Source organism: Haliotis asinina, chromosome 4 (genome assembly GCF_037392515.1).
Source record: "Haliotis asinina isolate JCU_RB_2024 chromosome 4, JCU_Hal_asi_v2, whole genome shotgun sequence".
Lineage (NCBI taxonomy): Eukaryota > Metazoa > Mollusca > Gastropoda > Lepetellida > Haliotidae > Haliotis > Haliotis asinina.
Genome location: NC_090283.1, coordinates 17,662,501 through 17,683,636, shown reverse-complemented (window position 1 = coordinate 17,683,636; position 21,136 = coordinate 17,662,501). Strand labels below are relative to the sequence as shown.

General features: G+C 39.9%; 1 protein-coding gene across 1 annotated transcript in view; it reads left to right on the top strand.

Moving 5' to 3' along the window:
* The first annotated feature begins 208 nt into the window (after nucleotides 1-208).
* LOC137282303 (LWamide neuropeptides-like) overlaps nucleotides 209-21,136 on the top strand; it is a 136,859-nt gene continuing 115,931 nt past the window's right edge. Inside the window, exon 1 of the mRNA XM_067814044.1 lies at nucleotides 209-392. The gene's annotated coding sequence lies outside the window, so the exon portion shown is untranslated. The remainder of the gene's footprint in view (nucleotides 393-21,136) is intronic.

Genomic DNA, 21,136 nt, shown 5'->3' with positions numbered 1-21,136 from the left:
CATATATTAGTTATTAGCATTATGCCATGAAAAATAATTGCATAAATAAATTATGAAAGCAACAAATGAACAACGGACAAACCAACATCGATAACTCGTCAAGACATCTCGCCCCTGTCTTGTTGGACCTTGGTCCAAACGTGACGCTTTTCGCAGTGATTGGAGGCAAGCGACTGTACATGTTCCCAAGCCAGTTGTTTCTGGTACCAGTAAGCTTAAAGACCATCCAGGTCGATACCTGCCTACCTAGACTCCTAGGCTCATTCAGATCAATACAAGTGCTGACAAAAGACGCGCGCGTACCTCTGGCTGGTTGAGAAGACCCGTCATCCCGAGAGGAACAGGTAGTTCTGGCAGAGTACATCTTCAAGACTGGCTTTGTTCACCCGAAGGTAGGCTCTGTTTCAGTTTCAATGTGAAGTCTTTTAAATATTTGTCAAGATAACATTTTCATTTTCAGGATTTTAGGTTATCAAGCCATCGTGATTTACAGTTTTCTCAAACATTGTCAGTTGTTCTGAATTTCAGGTGCTACAAAACCATTTTACTTCCGTTTTTCCGATAACTTTAACCGTGAAGGATGGGATGTTTATTTCGCCTTTCATACGGATGTTGGGGAAAGTTAACATTCCCCTAGGTTGTTTCATTCTGCCCATATATTGGAATGGAGCAGTTCATTGTGGACTTCAGTAGAAGCTTACATTAATCGTGTGCATTGTATAAGTAGCATCATACTTGCATTACCAGTATTGCTAACACCTATCCCAACTGAGCTAGAGGCGATGGGGTTCAAGCACCAGCTCGTTACGTCGAAGACCCGAGTTCGATTCTCATAACGGTATAATGTTTGAAGACCATTTCTGGTGCCTCCTGCCGTGATATTGCTGGAATATTTACTAACGTCGGAGTTTAACTCAACTCGCACATGTCAAAGTAGCACTTACATTCATCCCAAACACCAGCGAATCCTTTATTTAATAAACCCTCTTACACCAAAACAACATGTATGTATGGCTGTACAGTTCTGAACATTAAATGGCATTAGATGGTTTTTCAAGTGTTGACTGTGTACATTTGTACAGCAAAGTTACGCAGGTTTTCAGATATCAAGGAAGAGAACATGGAGAAAGAGAGCAACAGAAATTTACTTGTTCACGGAAAATTGATATATCTGAAGTTACTTCCACATAACTTTTGTCCGATCACAGTATTTGGTATTCTTCCATATGATATTTGTCTGCAGTAATGGACATCCGATTACTTTTGTATTGTTTTGGTAAAATAGTATTCTTGTCAAATCCAGTAATTTCAGAGTTATTCTGCTTTGTTTTGCTGCAACATTCATCTTTTACTACATTGAAACATGTTTAGGATGCCGAGCATATACAAAAGAAGAGATGTGGCCTTGTCTGTATGGAAAAGCTCATGATAACCCGTACCTCATGATAACCCGTACCTCATGATAACCCGTACCTCATGATAACCCGTACCTCTAATACAGGGCTGCCCAACAATTTCATGGTAAAATATAGTCTCTGCGAGATCAACAAACATTCTATACTTCACTGCACGTATTTTCTGTGTGTTCATTCTGAGTTTGTGGCATTCGTGAATCATAACAGTCCACCGCGGTGTTCCATTTTATTGAAATAATTGCAAACTGGTTGCAGTGACCAAACGACTAAGCAGTCATCACAGTTTCTCATAATCGAGGAACTACTATATAGGAACTACTGTTTGAAACACTTGACAATGGAACGCATTTTTTAGAAGTTGCTAGGAACTGAAAATGATGTAATCCTTAGAGCTCACGTCATCTTCTGAAACGTCATATTTACCAGTTTATAAATATAACCAAATAAATGTTAACAAGTAGTACTTATCTTGACGCCGTTTCACAAAGTTTTCCTAAGCCTAAGATCTCGTAACGTTTCTCGTAGCATTGGTTCAACCGGAGCTGAAAGATGGGAAGTAGGAGAGCTGCGAGAGAGGTTACGACCTTAGGCTTAGGAGAGTTTTGTGAAAGTGGATCCTGCAATAACGATCTGAAATATAGGCAAATATGAACAACGACACTAACCAAAGTTTCCGATGATTGCTCGTTGGTAATGAACCGATCATTATGTGTGAGCTTTGAACCAGTTCCCCAGTAGAAGTGGATTTTCTTGTAGATAGAAATGCTACGTTTTCTGGTGATATATAGCTTCTGTGAGACTAATTACATAAAAGCACTTGGTATATGGTAATCAGATTTATAATTAAGAGTTGGCAGGTGATCGATGTCTTAAGTCTTCAAGAAAGAACACACAACAAGAACAACCACGAATATCTACTTCTCTGTAATACATCGTGATCATCATAATTTGAGGGTATAAATCCTAGCTGTCACGATACGATGTCACATTTTTGCCTCAAGAAAAGTCAGTGATAGTACATACAGGATTATGCAAGATCCTTTATCAAGCCGATAATGGAAAAACTATTTGAAGCTTCGACTCTGTTGTCGTGCTTGCTTCCAAGACCTCGTTATCCTTTTTTTTCATACACTACAAAAGAACAGATGTATTGTTTTTTTCTCTGCATGATGGTACAGAGGAGCATGTCATGCTTCTAAGGACACGTGTGAGACATGGCACGTGAATCATGAATTACGATTTTCATAACCATTCCTTGTTTAGATCTAAATGTTTCCCGCTGTGAACCGACCCCACATAACGGCATCCCTTAAGTGGAAGTTGGACAAAATGTCATCTTTCCATTAGCTTACACACTCTTGACCAGTTACGATCTGCAGTAACGAGTGTTTTTAAAGGGAAGAGGCTCACAATTCACAATGTTCTTTACGCGGATAATTGCTCATTGACATACCTGCGGGTGTCGTTTTAGCAGATAAGTCTAGCCAATGCTTTTGCAGGATACATAAATCTAGATAACACGCCATTATCTGGCTGTGTGGCTCATTTATTCATGCTGTGAAGTAGATTAATGTCAGACATCATTTTTTAGCCTTGTATGTAATTACTGATGTTTCCAGTCAACAGTTGTGGTAGTCATTTGGCTATATGACGCTTTGAATGGACTAGGCGGTCAATCTGGCTGTCTGTTTATTCAAATTGCATAGATCGATGTCATTCACTAGACTGTCTGCTCAGTACGCGACCAGAAATGGTGTGCTGCAAACCATGCTTATTGTAAGATTGGACTAACGGGATGACACATGACACATGTAGGTGCTCATGATCTTGATCATTGGGTTGTCTGGTCCAAACTCGATTATTTACAACACCATCTCCATGACGCCTGAATATTGCCGAGGGCGCGTTAAACATCAAACAAACAAAAAAAACCCCAAAACATGTTCATTTGGACATTATTGTACATACGTGTTCATTGAAAAGACCCGTGAAGGCCCGGGGTACAATAGGTCTTCACCAACCCACGCTTGCCGTAAAAGGCGACTCAAGCTTGTCGTAAGAAGCGACTAACGAGATCGGGTGGTCGGTGGTCACCGAATTGGTTGGCACACGTCATCTGTTCCCATCCACACAGATCGATGTTCATGCTGTTCATCACTGGATTGTCTGGTTCAGACTCGAGTATTTACAGACCGCCGCCATATAGCTGGAATATTGCTGTGTGCGGTGTAAAACTAACTCACGCACTCTTTGACTGTTGATATGGTCACTGGCTGGTCACGCAAACGAAAAAATGGAGCATACATACTAAGTGTATTCCAAACGTTTCGAATAAAAACACAAAAGAAATAAATATGGTTGCAAATATGTCTGTTGTGTTAAACATGTATGGGAAATGCGAAGAATTTGACTTAATATATATTTTTTTGAGACTCGACTTAAATCGTCGCTTCTTTAAATGCGTCCCGTGTCATGATCTTAGTAATGAGACGTGATTTACAATGCATGTGAATATTCCATTTCAACAGAAAATATCAAACCACAATTACCATTTTAAAGACATATTAACAGCAAAAAGTCTGAAGAGAACAACCTCAGTCATAACAGATTCATGTCCAAAAATAGCGATGAATAAATTTTCAGCAACCCATTCGATTTGACGTGACTAACAGGATCAAGACTTGATGATTTGGTTGAAGCATGTTATCGTATCAAAAACTGTGTAGATGCTCATGCTCTTGGTCACTGGGTTGTCGGGTGCAGACTCCATTATTTATAGTTTCCCGCCATATGGCAGGTACATTGCTAAGCGCGGTGTTAATCAAGAAATAAATAAAAACATTGCTCAAATCAAACTGTTTGAACAACAGCCTGCGTGGGCATGTGATCTTAGGTACCCCAAAAGAGATATTGCTTTAAAAGAAAATGATTTGCACAAGTGGTTCAAATGGGATTGCGTCCACTCAAGCAATAAAATGCAATACAAAAATAAAAACAATATCATACTCGTCGTGTTGTTAGTTTAATGTTCACGAAACCGACATTAACATAGAAGGGTAAGGAAAATGTGAAAAACATTTAAATATATCCAACATGTTCGTTTCGACGCTTAAACGAGATGAAAAACAAGAAACAATACACATTTCTCATCTTTCCAACTAAACTGATGCACAAAAGTAAGTGTACCGGTTTCATTTCGGATAGAAAGGGTAAAACCCTGTGGACGTATGTTTTTGGAACTACGCCCCTTCATTTCACATATCCGACTGTGCTCACTTGAGCTATCTTAAACAAAGAAAATCAGCTATGTAAAACAATCTGGAGAAGTATTTTTCTTTTGCTCCATAATTATTTATAATTTATCCTATCTGTGAATACAAAAAATCTGTGAATAATGAGGGGATATCTTCATTAGTGTGATGATGATGATGATGATGATGATGATGATGATGATGATGATGATGACCTTTATGTCATTCTTCGCTGGTGGTGGCTGATCGTCATTTTCCAGATATCAGAACAGAGAAACAGCCATAAGCTGGAGCCTTCCCATGTCATTAGGAAATCTCTACACGCACAACCACGACTCAAGATCGGGAAGAACCGTCGTGGTTCTGAATCACGTACAAGCTTAGTGGGACATCGACAAGCTCGTCTATCTGCTTGAAGGAGCAGATTCTACCTATTCCTTCATTCCACTTCCAGATAACGCAACGTCATCTCGTCGGTCACTCTTCAAGTGCTAAGACGATGCCAGAGGAGCCTTGTTGGTTCCATTATGGTTCCATTTGAGAATCCTCCATGGCGTTAGTGTCCTTGGAACAAAAGCCGTCTTTATGGCACCAACAATCAGATAAGGATATCACCAGGTTACGCCACATATAGCTCTTGTCCCTGTGGTATTGAGAGAAATAAGACCGTCCAAACTAATCCCCTACCAAATATAATTGGCCACCGGCTCTTGAACGTCCACCGTTTGGTATACACCTTTTTCACATATCTGGCACGCCGATATGACGTCGACAGTTGGGAAAATTCTGAACAGATTTAACTGACGGATTTCATCATCACACTTTTCTTGGAACGATGTCTAGCGTCCCATATATGTTTTAAAATGCCGTTATGTTTCTTTTCAATCTGAACTCCCTCATGATTACCGCATACACTAAAGCCGAATACAAAACTTCTTTTCTATACTCATTTGAATTTTCTCCAACTGTTCATATTCCTAAGAGCTCCGTTTCCGTTTTGCTATGTTCAAAAGAACGCTCTCCTGGTGCCGGTATGTCTTTATACTTCCAGTAGGTGTCGACTTTTGACCATGGCTCACGGGAACTCTCGCCTGATTCCCATATGCCTTACTAACCACTACAAATGTCGTTAGAATTTCTCGTTTTTCCTCAAAAACTGCTTCTGTTTTCCACATAACCTTATACCAAGTATAAGTGCTTCACGTGTATACCAAGTATAAGTGCTTCACGTGTGTTATACCAAGTATAAGTGCTTCACGTGTGTTATACCAAGTTTAAGTGCTTCACGTGTGTTATACCAAGTTTAAGTGCTTCACGTGTGTTATACCAAGTATAAGTGCTTCACGTGTGTTATACCAAGTTTAAGTGCTTCACGTGTGTTATACCAAGTATAAGTGCTTCACGTGTGTTATACCAAGTTTAAGTGCTTCACGTGTACACCAAGTATAAGTGCTTCACGTGTGTTATACCAAGTATAAGTGCTTCACGTGTGTTATACCAAGTATAAGTGCTTCACGTGTGTTATACCAAGTATAAGTGCTTCACGTGTGTTATACCAAGTATAAGTGCTTCACGTGTGTTATACCAAGTATAAGTGCTTCACGTGTGTTATACCAAGTATAAGTGCTTCACGTGTGTTATACCAAGTTTAAGTGCTTCACGTGTACACCAAGTATAAGTGCTTCACGTGTGTTATACCAAGTATAAGTGCTTCACGTGTGTTATACCAAGTATAAGTGCTTCACGTGTGTTATACCAAGTATAAGTGCTTCACGTGTGTTATACCAAGTATACGATCACGAGAAACGTTTCCCGGTATCAGTATACCTTTACTGAGATTACACGAGTTACCTTTCCTTGATCTTAGAAAGTCTATCCTGCTTTTCATATACATGTGTACTGTTACAGGACAGGCAAGACCTATAGCTCTGCTTTCATGTTGATAGGAAGTACCTCAATATTCCCATAAACCTTCATTCAAATATTGAAGGGATGGTTAGATAGCCTAGTGATTAAAGCGTTTGCTCGTCACACCAAATACCCGGGATCGATTCCCCACATGGGTACAATGTGTGAAGCCCCTTTTTCGCGTCCCCCGCCGTGACATTGCTGGACTACTACTAAACTCACCTTAAGACCCAACTCACTCACCTACTCATACAAACTGATACATTTTTTTGTTCGCTTCAGTCATGTTCTGATTTTCATAAACGTTTATATCAAATATTTAAACTCATTTTGTGACACGAAATACATTCCCATTGAGCGTTTGAGTGAGTAAAACTTTGTAGTCACATCGGCAGTATTTTAACCATGTCGTGACAATATCAAGCTATATATTGACAATTACATATATATTTAAAGAATAAAAAAAGAAATGTCAAAGAAGCCCGGTAAAATAACCAGGTTATCACAGATATAATTTATTGTAAAACTAGTAATTTGATTTAAAACATTTCAAGACGATACAATACAAAACAGTCTATATGTACAATGTACCATGGGGACGTAAAGTAGATTTCCAACTTCCATGGATCCTAGCTGGATTTATATCATCCCTTCAGCCGTTGTAGTAAGATTTTCCCATAATTTAACAATACAAAAAAAAGAATGTAAATCTGGTACGTTTTGAATTTACTAAATGTTTTTGGGACGTAGCGTCGATTCACATCGAAGTCTCTGGAGTACAACGTAAATCTCCTTAGACGGGAAGTAAGTCCCATATGACTACATATGTGTATTCCAGATGCCCTTTCGTCTCTTGTTTCAGTGTCATGTGGTTAGATGATATGCTTGTACTAGCTGTACGTTGCACGTGACATCGTGCTAATTCATTTATCTCTCGGAACTCCACTGTGGTATCTCAGTTACTGGTGTTATTTCGTAATGACGGCAATGTCTGACCTGCAACTGGATTTAATTTAGAATGTGATTGAAAGATCGCGAGTCATGGAGTGTTATTGAGTAGATTTGCCTTAATGCTGTTTAGAAGAATATTCTCTTTACATGGACACATGTGGAGAAGACAAATTTTGGAAGTCGACGTTGTATGCCTGGAAGGGAGTAGACGTGTTTACCCAGCTAACACAAAACGTTTTCGCAGCGTTATGGGAATGTTGTAGATTGGTGACAAAACGTCGTCACAACTTTAGTATTACGTCATTTTATAAGTCCTTTTTTCATAACGTCACAAAGAACATTACATATGTACATGTACGTCTCCATTCTGCTCCAGCTTTAGAAAACGCGGTTAAAAGAACACAAAATCGAAGTGAATTTCTGCTTTGTTTTTTTTATGTACTGTTCAGTACTGGGAAGACTATGCAACTAATAACTCTAACTCCAGCATTAAGATAACGCAAACTACGTCAGCGTCAAATAATGTTTCCTTGTGGCGAAATCAAAATGACGTATCACAACGTCAAGTCACAGCGTTGCAACAACGTAAACGGGAGTTCACAGAATAAGGTTGTAACAACGACAGCATGACGTTGTGACAATGGGAAAATGTACGTACCAGTACGGTCAAGGCAGGCATAATGGGACATACTGGTCATATTGGGAATAAGGTTCAAGCATTTACCTTAATTTGAATATGTAGGCCTGATAATCGGACTTCTGAACAGTGACAGGCCTTTTCACACCACGGGAAACTACTGCCAAGAGTCCACTGTAGATTTCGACGATGTCATGAACACCATCACCATGCAAGATGTACGCGTTTAGAAGAGGATATCATGCTCAAGTGGAGGTGACCATCTGACCTACTGACCTACTTTGCAGCACGAAAATATGTGTAATCAGTACAACGAACTATGTTACACATAGTATAAGGCAATATAGCGATGTGCCTCTGACATCAGTTTCAAGATGAATTTGGAAATGTCCTCTTCAACGTCATCACTAATACCAGCTTTAAAATGTTATTGATCTTTGAATGTTCTACCACTGACCAAAATTGGTTTTGAGGGAACGTCTGGTGAATCGGTATTGAACCTATTCAGTTGTGTCTCAACCGCTGTGACCCGGGAAGGTCCGGGGTGCAATAGGTCTTCAGCAACCCATGGTTGCCACAAAAGATTCGACTTGGTTGAGACATGTAATCGATGACCAGTTGCGCTGATCGTCGCTCATCCTTTTGGTCAACTGATTACCTGATCCACCCTCGATTATTTACTGACCACCGCCATATAGCGGGAATATTGCTGGGTGCGGCGTAAAACTAAACTCACTCACTCAACCGTTGTGATATGTAGACAACAAAGGTTACGACTGTTTGAAGTTTGCTTGAAGTTTATACGGATAGTCATTGTCATTAAATGTAATGCAAGTCTAGACTTGACACAAACGAGGCCTCTCTGCTCTCAGTTAATATCAGGTAATGACCTGCTGACCGCTGTGGAACCATGTAAGCACATCGTTATGCCTCACGGAGAAATAATCCTCTTGTCCAGTTTCCAATATTAGGATTTTTAGAATCCGTGCTGAATTCGACTGCACTGCAGACGGAAACTGCTTGGCAATCTGAGAAATACTATTGTGCCCACGGGCATGACTATTGAATAGTGATGATCACAATCAGAGTGAAACCCTAATAGATTGTTACTCCGCGAACGTTATTCGAAGACACGATTGTAGCCAATGGAACGAGCAATGCCGAACATCTCTGCACGGCAAATTATAGTTTATGGCCGCCTACTCATACGCTGGTAGCTGTTCGGATGTCAATTGGGCGCTTTCATCGTAATTTACTAAGCGTTAATATATCACTGGATCTCCAGAACACATTCAGCACTAGAACGTCAAGGTCCATTATGCTGTTCACGTTGTAACAGTCAACGACTCATTATTGACAAAGTCTACTGTTACATTTTATGCAAACAATACTACAAAGAAATGAAACAAATTTTAATCAACAAAAACACAACCTGCGCCGGACGTTTTCAGATCGGAAACCAGGAACTTTGGGTTATTTTCTCATTTTTGATCAATTGAAAGGAAAAAAATATCCTGCGAGTTTATCGGCTCTTAAGTTGGGAGATGGCCATTTCTGCTTCGCCATTTAGGAATAGCTCGCGAACTTAACTCGGCAACTCTCTATTAGATGTGTTTCCTTAATTTATGTTTTAACGGTTACCAATCATTTAGCAGAGTCTGTATTAAGATATATGATCGCTAACCCGATAGAATGCAATGCCTTCCCGCCAATGAAGACGGTGGTGGTCCCATGATGCTCATGAAAGATTTCAATTGGTAATAAAAACGTTCAGAAAAACAGAATTCCGTGACATCAGATACATACATTTCTATTAACGTAACATTAGCTCGCAAACTTATTGATGAAAAGGATATTCATCTCAACACATTTAGAAATCCAGAGTGTTATTCCATGAAGAATTTGACTGTCAGCGTTAACCACATTTAACGCCCTTTTTCTTCTAGATGCTGGAGAAATCATCAACGTCAGTCTAAGTTCATTTAGAGGTGTGTTTTTGTGTGTTTCCAGTGGTGCTTTTCGTCAATGGAACTGATAAACGGTTTAACGTCATTATTCCAAAGAGGAGATCTCTAAACAAGTCTCCCTGTGCTTTCGTCCTACCATCCGTCGGCTCGCCTGTCTTGCAATCACTACTGTTGGAAATTACAATTCTCAAGGTTAATTCAAAGAGTCAAAGTTAAGACATAATTGGTCTCGAAACGAACTGAAATATTAAACGAACTATAAAGTAGTGAAGGAATTGTAAGGTTTTGCATGAAAATCTCTGTAATCATAACATTAAGTGCAGAGCATTATACCGTTTACTTACAGTCGGTGCTTCATACATGTGTAAAGTTTTATCAAAACAAAGACTGACAAAATAAATCAGCCATGGTAATAACGAATCTAATGTTCCTACTCGTCCCTACTGTAAATATTAGTCGAAGTGAATTGGTGGCTCCGTTGAATTCGTTTCACCCTAAATATACAGTGGCTTAGTGGGTTAGATGGCTGACTTTATGGGCCGGCAATAAAGTGCCTGATTCTGAGAGTGTGGGATCGGATCCCGGATGGGACTCAACCCAACAGAAGCAATACCCACATATAGCGTGTGCTGCGATCTGCACAGAATATGAGCACACATCTGGGAAATGTACGTTCCAAATGAACAAGCAGCCATTGATGATTGATCAAGAGCCATTTCATTTAATAAAGAGTAAGTGAGTGAGTTTAGGTCTACGCTGCACTCAGAAATATTCCAACTATATGGATGCAGCCTGTAAGTAATCGGATGTGGATCAACAATCCACTGATCAATTGCAACAGTATGAGCATCGACACGATGACATGTGTGAACCAAGTCAGCAAGCCTGACCACGCGATCCCGTTAGCTGACTGTTACGACAAGCATGGATTACTGAAGATCATTTCTAGCCTGGATCTTCGCGTCTGTGTTAGAAAAGATACTTCAAACTCGAACATATAGTATACCACAATACAGGACACTGGATTTGACTTTACAGAGGGTTAAAGTAAATACGTTTGACAAAGTATGTACTAGAATTCGTTACAAACTCCAACGAAAAGGGTATTTAATCACCGAAAAAGTGTATGGCGAATTTTGTGTCGACGGTAAGTGGACTTATGAGATACACACATTTACTTAAACATGACGAACAACTACACAAGATAAAATCTGATAAATGTATTTAAGATTAATAGATATCCAATTCAGCAGGTCCTATGTATAACTAAACACTGTGTCTTGATCCCATGCACTTTTCAATTTTCACTTTAACGTCATGTAACACAAACTGTGACGTCACAGTACAAGCGGTTAAAAGAACTTTTCAAGTTTGTTTTTTTTCCTCACAAATGTGAAAGACAAAATACTTAGTAGATTCCTATCTTGTTTTATACAAATATTAGGTTCCAAGGTGAGGCAGTCTTCTGATCGGCCTTTCGAATCAGAGGGTGTTCATTCTGATTTGACAGACCAAGCAAAATTGAATGGGTTCTACGTCCATAGTAGAATCATGTGTTTGACTAGTCTGTTTGATGTATACAGACGTAAAGTCTTTATTCAGTGTCGAAGGACTCAAGGACCGGATAACAACTGTGTTGAATTACAAATTTCTGTCTGGAATGCTTACTGCTTAATGCTTTATTACAAGTTATTTTTGATACTGTCTGTTTAAATAACAAATGAAATATGTTACTTCCAAATATGGGAATCATTTTCCATATTTGTTTTTCAAGTACATGTCCCTTCCAAATATCAACATTTGTTAGAGACCTACGTTTTTTAGATTTTCAGTGATGAAAATATTTTAGAATTAATTTATTTCTGCTATTTTTTTTAGCACGGACGCCCCAAAATAAAATAAAACTCATCGACAGTCATATTATCGCACTTATGACGTACATGTATTACGGCAGATCGGTCAACGATTCTTTGTTTTTTTTGTTATAACGGTGGTTCTGAATCTTCAAGTGATGAGAAAGTACAAAACCGGCATCTGTCCAATCCGGGAAGTTGTCAACACCGGCATAAAATCTCAGCCCCACCCATGGCTTGTACCACCAGATCTACAATCCATCACCTTGTCTAAACCGGATTATTTCTTCAGTCCAAGTGAGTGTCTGTTTAGACAGTTTCCATTGTATGCGAAACTCCTTGATAACAACTCTAGAATCGTTATCTTAAAAGCGTTGCATTTTGTCATAGAATTAATGAAATATCGTGTGTAGAAATTTGTCGATCGATTCCTTCACAGATGGTGATTAGCTTCTTCATGTCAATCTCGCATTAAGACCTCGGATATTCTATCCATAAACATTTAACTATCCGTCATCACACAAACGAGACTCATCTTCCAGCGCCATTGATGCCAAGGGAGGCCGTGGACAAATACCAGTAGTACATTTTGTGCGTCCCCGTACGCAGAGTCTGTCTTTGAAATACAAGCACACTCTTTGTACATTAAGCTGACTAAATACAGATTAGGAAATCGTATTAATGAGTATTTTCTGATTATCCCGAGCCTAATATTACCATTTGGACACGTGGCAGCCAACAATAATTATTGGCAGCCAACAAAACTGATCTCCATTTAAGTATTTGTTTGAATCACAACTACGCTTGCTAATATCATTGTGACTGAACCCGGTGAGACGTTAGAGAACCACATGCGAGTCCCACCTCATTGCAGCTGGTAGGTAAACTCTGTCTACAAGTCGAAGTCGAAACTTAAACTGAGGTTTAGTGTTGTCGTTATTAATAATGAGACATGCATGTTTCTCCTTCGTTTTTGAAGACAAACGAAATGATTGTTTTTAAGGACATGGTGTGACGTAATGCTATGAGGCGTTGTGACATTGGTATAAACAATCGTATGCATGTTACATAAAACTTAAGCGAGTTTATTTCAATAAAACTGCACCATTATAGCCAATTGTGCGCTCACTAAACGAAAATGCATCAGTTTATACGTATCTGACGTCACTGACAGAAATTATATTTTAAACAAATGGCATGAATATAGACACATGTGACGCTATAAAGGGAAAACTTCGTCTAAATAAAATTAAATCAATGTATCTGATTCTGGTAATCTGACTGGTTAACTGGGAACATTTCTTTTGAGTTCATTTCCCAATGAATCTGAAACAAATAAGCCACGCCCACCGAACCGGACTACTTTCTGACCTGAGGAATGTCGGGGAATACCTTTACACAGCGAGGGAATTCCCTTGCACTCGGTGTACCTTAATGAACTTTGGGTAAACATTGAATTGATACATTGTGGTTAACATATACAAACAACTCAAAATTATCCGTAAACGTTAATAACGTTGCAACGCCTCGACAAGAGCATGCGCACGTTGGAACATCAGTTCATGGCATAGCAATCCCAGTCACATCACACTCTCTTTTTACTTGCGCAAATACTACAATCTCAGTTCCACTAGCTTCATATCATCGGGCTTCATTTCCAATTCTCACTTTTCAAACTGTCTCTTTCAGTTCGCAGGTAGTAATTCAAACGTTTGAACTTGAAACTTTGCCGATACCGGGACGCATCACGTTGAGTAGTTCCACTCTGATTCGCCGACCGATGTTAGCTTGGTTGATTGACAGCTGTTTGGGGGTGCTCTATGCTGATTGGCTAATGGTTTGGCAGGCGTGTCATTTTATGTAAATGAGTCACCTCAGTCATGTCACGCCATTACCGAATTCTTACACCGAAAATGTTAATCGGTGGTAACAAAGATATCTGTTTCGATGAATTTGATTATGTTTAAAGAAAATATTGTTGAAAGGATATAGTATTTGTTGCTGAATTTAATTATAAAGTCAATCCTTAAATAAAATGTCTGTTCTTTTCTGTTCTGTTCACAAAGTCAGTTACATAGCTGAACCCTAATTAGCTACGGTTAATCCATTCCATCAGATAGAGGAGTATGGTGTGTTTCTTTGTTAATTAACTTCTTCACTGTCTAACAACTGGGAATTCTCACAAATGGGAGAAAACCCATTCCCATTATGACTACTCCCAATTTGCCTACCCGTCCAATACACACCCTGTTCCAGTCCAGTGGTTCGTATTTGCACTCTACCTCCATCAGGTAGACTGTTCCAGTAACAGTCATAAACAAATATATCTTAACCAATTTCATGAATCTTTATTCAGCTAATTACACATGCCATTGTTGAGAAAGAGTTCAAGTATACAGATATATTGAGTTACACAATATATCATATACAGTACATAGTTATTGTGTTGTATATTTTTTAGCTATGAGCACCACAAGCGACACAGACTTTTGTAAGAATTGTGATGGGTCAGAAATCTCATTTAAAAACATTCCATTTCCAAACAGAAGCATCACTGGTACATTTCATTGTTCCAACACGTTGTAAATCGTGTGTGTGTACTCATGGTAACGCATAAAGCAGACTCTGAATGCCTATTGTATTTAGCGTTTTACCAATTCTTTCATTATTTTGTTATTGTAGCTTAATGAAGAGGGAATTTACATGTTTACAACATAGTTCTCGTAAAAAATGGTTCCATTACCAAGGCAACATAATCAGGAGGACATGTCTCTCGGGGAGGTGCTCATGATAGATTTGCTTTAATTTGAAAAGGTGTGAGTCAGTTGCTTGTCCGCTTAGGCTCATCACGGTGGACACAATTTAACAGGCACACAGTGGTTGATCGATTGCATGGACTGTAAATTATATTCAACGATTCTTGTGATAATTGCTATTAGCATGAGTCCATTAAAAGGTGACAGAAGGAAATCAGTCAAATACAGACACAATGTACAATGCAATTATGTTGATTGATCTGGATGAATACATGCCGTAATGTCATTCTCTGAAGCATTGTCGATGGTGGCGATGGCCGAAGCATTACTGAGTTGTTTGTGCGTTGTTTATATGCTACCCGCAGTGTTACAGGAATGCAACTGTACTTAAGTGAGTCTGATCAAGACAATCCAGTGATTGATATCATAGGCATCGATCAACGCAACTGGCCTACTATCAACTGCATCATGCTGACCATCTATGTGGGGAAACGGTTTGGTTGTCTTTATTCGAGTCAGGACCAAACAATCCAGTTATCAGCAGCATGAGAATTGAAATACGAAATTGTGGTGCGATGACATGTGCCAACTAAGTCATCGAGCCTGACCACCTGTTCCCGTTAGTCGCCTCTACGGCATGCACAGGCTGGTGAAGAATATTTCTATCCTGGATTGGGGTGAAAATTCCTGCAATTTGGGACACGAATTTGGGACCAAGCCAGTCATGTTGACTCGGATAAACAAAATACAAACCCCTTGAAGAACCGGGTTAGACTATATTCAGAACGAACTGTCAAGGGTGAGAAGAATCAATAAATACGGTGGTTAACAACGCTGACAGTACAGTACATGTGATGGTGTCCAAATTTCTGATAATAGCGTAAATGGACCCGTGAAGATCCGGGAAAGAAATGTTCTTCAGCAACCCATACTTGTCGTAGGATTAACGGGATTAGCTGGCAAGGCTCTCTTGACCTGGTTGACACATGTCATCGTATCCCAATTGTGTAGATCGATGCTCATGCAGTTGATCACTGGATTGTCTGGCCCAGACCCGACTATTTACAAACCACCGCCTTATAGCTAGAATATTGTTGAGTCTAAACTCACTTACCCCAATACCTTACACTGCCATCCTTGCTGGATATTTTCTAATTGGTTGTATTCAGTTGCCGGTACCATCCCTTTTCAGCACAGTGGAAAAAAATTGTGTTTGAAACAGATTTTTGTGGTCCCAATTCATTTTCCTTTCAGTCCACGTTTCTAACTTTGTCTTCAAGGAATCAAGAATCTGATTTAGATTTTTTCTTGAGTTGTTTTGTGTTTTGTTTGGACCCTTGTCCAAATTGATTTTTGATGTTTTGTCATTGACTTTCCTGCGGTACGTAATGTTTAACAACGTTCCATCCTGGAGATATCTTTTTGTTCGAACCAGTTTTTGCTATTGGTGGTTTTGCGTATTCCCATTGTGTCTCTCTTTGTCATTGGAAACTATATAGAGCTCCTCAGTTGTCCGAGGAACTTCATACACGCAACATTTCATGTCGTCCAAAGAACAGCTAGCATCGCAAATCACAGAAAAAATGGATTCATTTTATTAATTTTATTCTGAAAATCAACGGTTTTATTGTGTGGGTCCTCAGCGAAATGTGCATCACTGATGTTCATTTGAAATTTAGGGTCTGCTGCTGTCGAAAGAGTAGTTTCATGAAAAGTTTCCTGGCAGTACGATCAGGTGGTGCACAGCATATGTGCAGTTTTAGTCAAATACAGACATTTTTTGTGCCGTTGTTGTGTCAATAATTTAAAATCCAATCGTCATCTTCTTACGCGTGCACATTTTGAAAGTGTTCACTTAAATTACGGAGGCCAGGACATTACTGGTCGGTTTCTACACCCCCTACTGCACATGTCCACCCAGCAGAAAATGTGTACCCGGTAGGAAAAGTCACATGACTATTACCCTTTAAGCGAGAAACAGTCAGCTCAGTGGTAATAACGTTAAGTTGTAATAACGTGGTATAAGTATCCTCATTACTGTTATTATTATCGTGTCGTTTTATATCTTATGTTATAGCTTTTATTTTTTTATATATCCAGTTTGGTTAGTGTTGAACAACAGAGGTATCCTGAGCAGAAAACAAAATTAATGATTTTCGTTTTCTTCTGATACCCCAGTGATAACTTTTTGTTCGGGGGATTAAGTCCACATTACCAAGGTAAACCACGGAGACGCGTGCATCTCCAAGCCCCTATAATCCACATTACCAAGGTAAACCACGGAGACGCGTGCATCTCCAAGCCCCTATAATCCACATTACCAAGGTAAACCACGGAGACGCGTGCATCTCCAAGCCCCTATAATCCACATTACCAAGGTAAACCACGGAGACGCGTGCATCTCCAGGCCCCTATAATCCACATTACCAAGGTAAACCACGGAGACGCGTGCATCTCCAGGCCCCTATAATCCACATTATCAAGGTAAACGATGGAGACGCATGCATCTCCAGGCCCCTATAATCCACATTATCAAGGTAAACCACGGGGACGCATGCATCTCCAAGCCCGAGTTGTTTTTCATTACTTTCACACCTTAACCTTTACTGCAGCATTGAGGTGACAGACAGTCTTGACATAGACATCAGGTCAGTGCCTTTGCTTACAGCGGTGTTTACAACATGCGTCAACTTAAAAACATGTTTTGAAACTAAGTGTCGTTTGTCACATTGTCCAAAAAATCCACATGTGAGATCTGGTAATTTCAAATTCGTGTCTACACATGGTATTCTCTTTTTCTTTTTGTTTTTTTTTCTTGGAAGGGGTGATTTTTTAACACCCATATACTAGCAACATGATGACTTGTGTAAATCGAGGTACAATGCGTACAGATCTGCGCAAATGGGATACGGCGACATGGCAGCGAGCCTGACCTCCCGAATCCGTCAGTCGCCCCTTTCGACAAGCATGGGCTCCAGAAGATCAGTTCCAACCCGGATTCGATAAAGCATTGTTTAACCCTTAAGTATGATATCACTGAAAATTTGAAATTGTAAAATATCAATGGTAGCATCACACATTTCAGAAATAATGAGATCTTCTAATCTAAATCTCAGAAGTGGATATCAGAGTGCAAATGCTATTCATCGAAAACGGCACTGCCCACATTGGTAGCTTTTAAATTCCTTATTGAAGTCCAAGGACCTGTTGATAACAATCACTGAAACGGAGCTTGTGGAGACGAACCCTTAAATGGCCTTTTGTAGTCTCGTAGGTTCACACGAGATCGTGTGATGGATCCGAACTTCTAAAGCCGAGATTGATCCGATAGTCTTACCAGAGTGTATTCAAATGTCCAGTGACTTGTCAAATAGCGTAAGGCAAAAGAAGCCTCCGGAGTTTAAAAAACGGAGACGACATAATCTCTCAATTTTCCTTCGGGCCGTGTGTTAAATATCATCGAACTGCTGCAAGCAGATTTTCTTTCGATGCCGCCCGAAATGCCAGTTACGGGCGTTAAATCAGTGAGCTACGTCACAACACAACAACGGTTCAGCAGCCCTGTCAGCGAACTCTCTTTCAAACTTTAAGACTGAACAAACAAGATGTATGTTTAAAGCAAACCCCCATTTTGATGCAAAAGATTAAATAATAAAGTCTGTATATTACGAAAATGTGTAATTCCTAATTTATCTCATGAAAAGTGTGACCACTATCTAAAAGGCATTGTTATGCCAAACCCCGCTATTCATATGTTTTTGAACCGGTGAGAGTCCGGATTAAAGCTGTTCACCAGCAACCCATGCCATGCTTGTCGTAAGAGGTGACTAACGGGAACGGTTCGTCAGGCTCGCTGTCTTGGCTGACACGTGTAATCGTATCCAAGTTGTGGAGATCTCATGGTGTTGATCACTGGATTGTGTGGTCCAGACTCTTATTTACAGACCGCCACCATATAGCTGGCGATACAGCGAAACTCATTCACTCTTTGTTAATATGTATTATCTCACCTCACACATGAATGCCGCTTTCTGATTGGCTAAGCGCTATTCTATTATTTTCAATGTACCCCGTTTACAGGCGATGCATTATTTTCAATGTACACCGCTGGGAATTCCGAACTCTTCTGGTGCTTCACGATAGTGCTTCTTTGTTTCGAATACCATTGAATCACACATGAAGCACGGAAATTACCGATGTTTTGCGACTGAAAATCCATGGGAGCTAGATAACTCTAAATCTGTTTACCTTGTGTCGTCTGCAAAATGGCGATTCGCCTCGCATGCAACAGAAGTGCTTCAAACAGCTCGAAATTAAAACTCGGGTGTTCGGTAAGATAAATACGTTGTTCACTGGTCCCTCGAGATCCCTGGGGCTCGAGGAACATAAACAAGCCTCGAGGGTCCATGAGCCCATGGACCCCTCGAGACCAGTGAACAACTTATAATGTCTCTTGATCAGTCATCAGTTGCTGCCTGTTCATTTTGAATGTACATTTCCCTGATGTGTTTTCATGTACTGTGCACATCACAGCACACAATCCTCACACTCAGAGTCAGGCACCTAATCGCCAGCCCATCAAGTCAGCCATCTAACCCACTCTGCCACTGTACACTGCGGATGAAGCGAACTCAAAGGGGCCACTGAATTAATTCGACTAATATCTACAGTAAGGGCGAGAAGGAACATTAGGTTCGTTATAGCCATGGCTGACTTTTTCTGCCAGTCTTCTGCTTCTGATAAAACGTTACACGTCTATGAAGTACCGTCTGTATATGAACGGTAAGGACTCGATTATTTACAGATAAAGCGCTCGCTCATCGCACCGAAAACCCGGGTTCGATTCCCCACGTAGCTGCAATATATGAAGTCCATTTCTGGTGTCTTCCGCCGTGGCATTGCTGGAATATTGCTACAAGCTGCTTAAAACCATACTCACTCACTGCTTTGGTAACATATTTGCCTTGGTCTCAGGCGCTTACCACTTTTTGAAACTCACGGTAGCGAAAAAAAAGAAAAGAAAAATGAGCAAAACAACCAAATAAACAAAACCAAGGACGAGAGTAAAAGACGTTCGCAAATCTTACGATCATGGTCACAATCCCGATACGGCTATCCCCAGAACTCCCCTAATCTGACAGCGTTAAACGATCAAGCTTTCCTCGATCCTCTAACGTTTTACGTTTCATCCCTTCTGCTAACAAATCGCTTTGTTGACGGAGTGCAAGTTTGCCATCATAACTAAAGGCAATAGTATTAGACGCGCGTGTATATTGATTCGTAGACCGACTCTCAAGACACCATTTCGTATTAACGTTAGAAGTGCGTCTGTCTTCCTCACAGGCAAGTCCAGGAGTTATGAACGGGCTGTTTAACAGATGGGGTACGGACAGTCGAACAGGACATCTGGATTGAGATAATTGCTGCATCATTATTGGATTCTGAACGTGTTTATGTTTTTGCAAGCGCGTGTTCCAATCGTTCTTTTGCAATTTTAAAATTATACAATGTTATATTTTTCAGTTTAACCCACAAACGAAATGTGTAATTTCATTTCAGGATAAAATAACAACTTATTCTTGTCATTCTCTAAATTTTCAATTCAAGTCGTGGTATTTGACGAACGTGTCATATCAAGAATCAACGTCATCTGTCACATTCGAATGGTAATTCTTAGGAAAGAAAGTTTGTAATTGAATCTTCCTAAAAAACGAGTCCCCAGAGGATAGTAAGTAGTTATTTCATTACACGTCCCCTTTTACGATTGTTTGGTTTCAACCTACGTCAATGAACACTAACAATGGAATTGTGAACTCCAAGCGGTAGGAAATGTTTAGTTGTTTGATGTTTAATGCCGGACACAACATTGTTTCAGTTGAATGGGGGCGGTTTGTGAATCATTGTCTTGACCAGACAATCAGGTGATCAACATTAGGAGCATCGATTAACACGTAGCATCTCAACTAAATCAGCAACTTGACAACCCGATCTCGTTCATGGCTGCTGCAAGTACGGGATGATGAAAAGAAATCCTTCACGGGCATGGAGGAAGTGAATGAGATGAATTGTTTATATATAGTTATTAGTTAAGGGGCTGCCGTGATGATACGGGGCTAGTCATGGGATAAATACCGTATGACGTTAACGCTGATAAGATGGCTTTGAAAAATAGCAAAACATTAAACCACGAGTTCAGTGGTAAATTTGTAAAATCGACAGGGCTGCGTCAGAAACACAACGGAAATGGAGACGACGGAAATGAGCATGACAGGTCGACGTGAAAAAGGTGAACGTGGCAGGCCGAAATGAGGAAAAATGCTAATAACAGGCAAACACATATACACGACAGTTCGACGTAAAAAACAACACGGCAGTTCCACGCGAGAAACGATAAACAG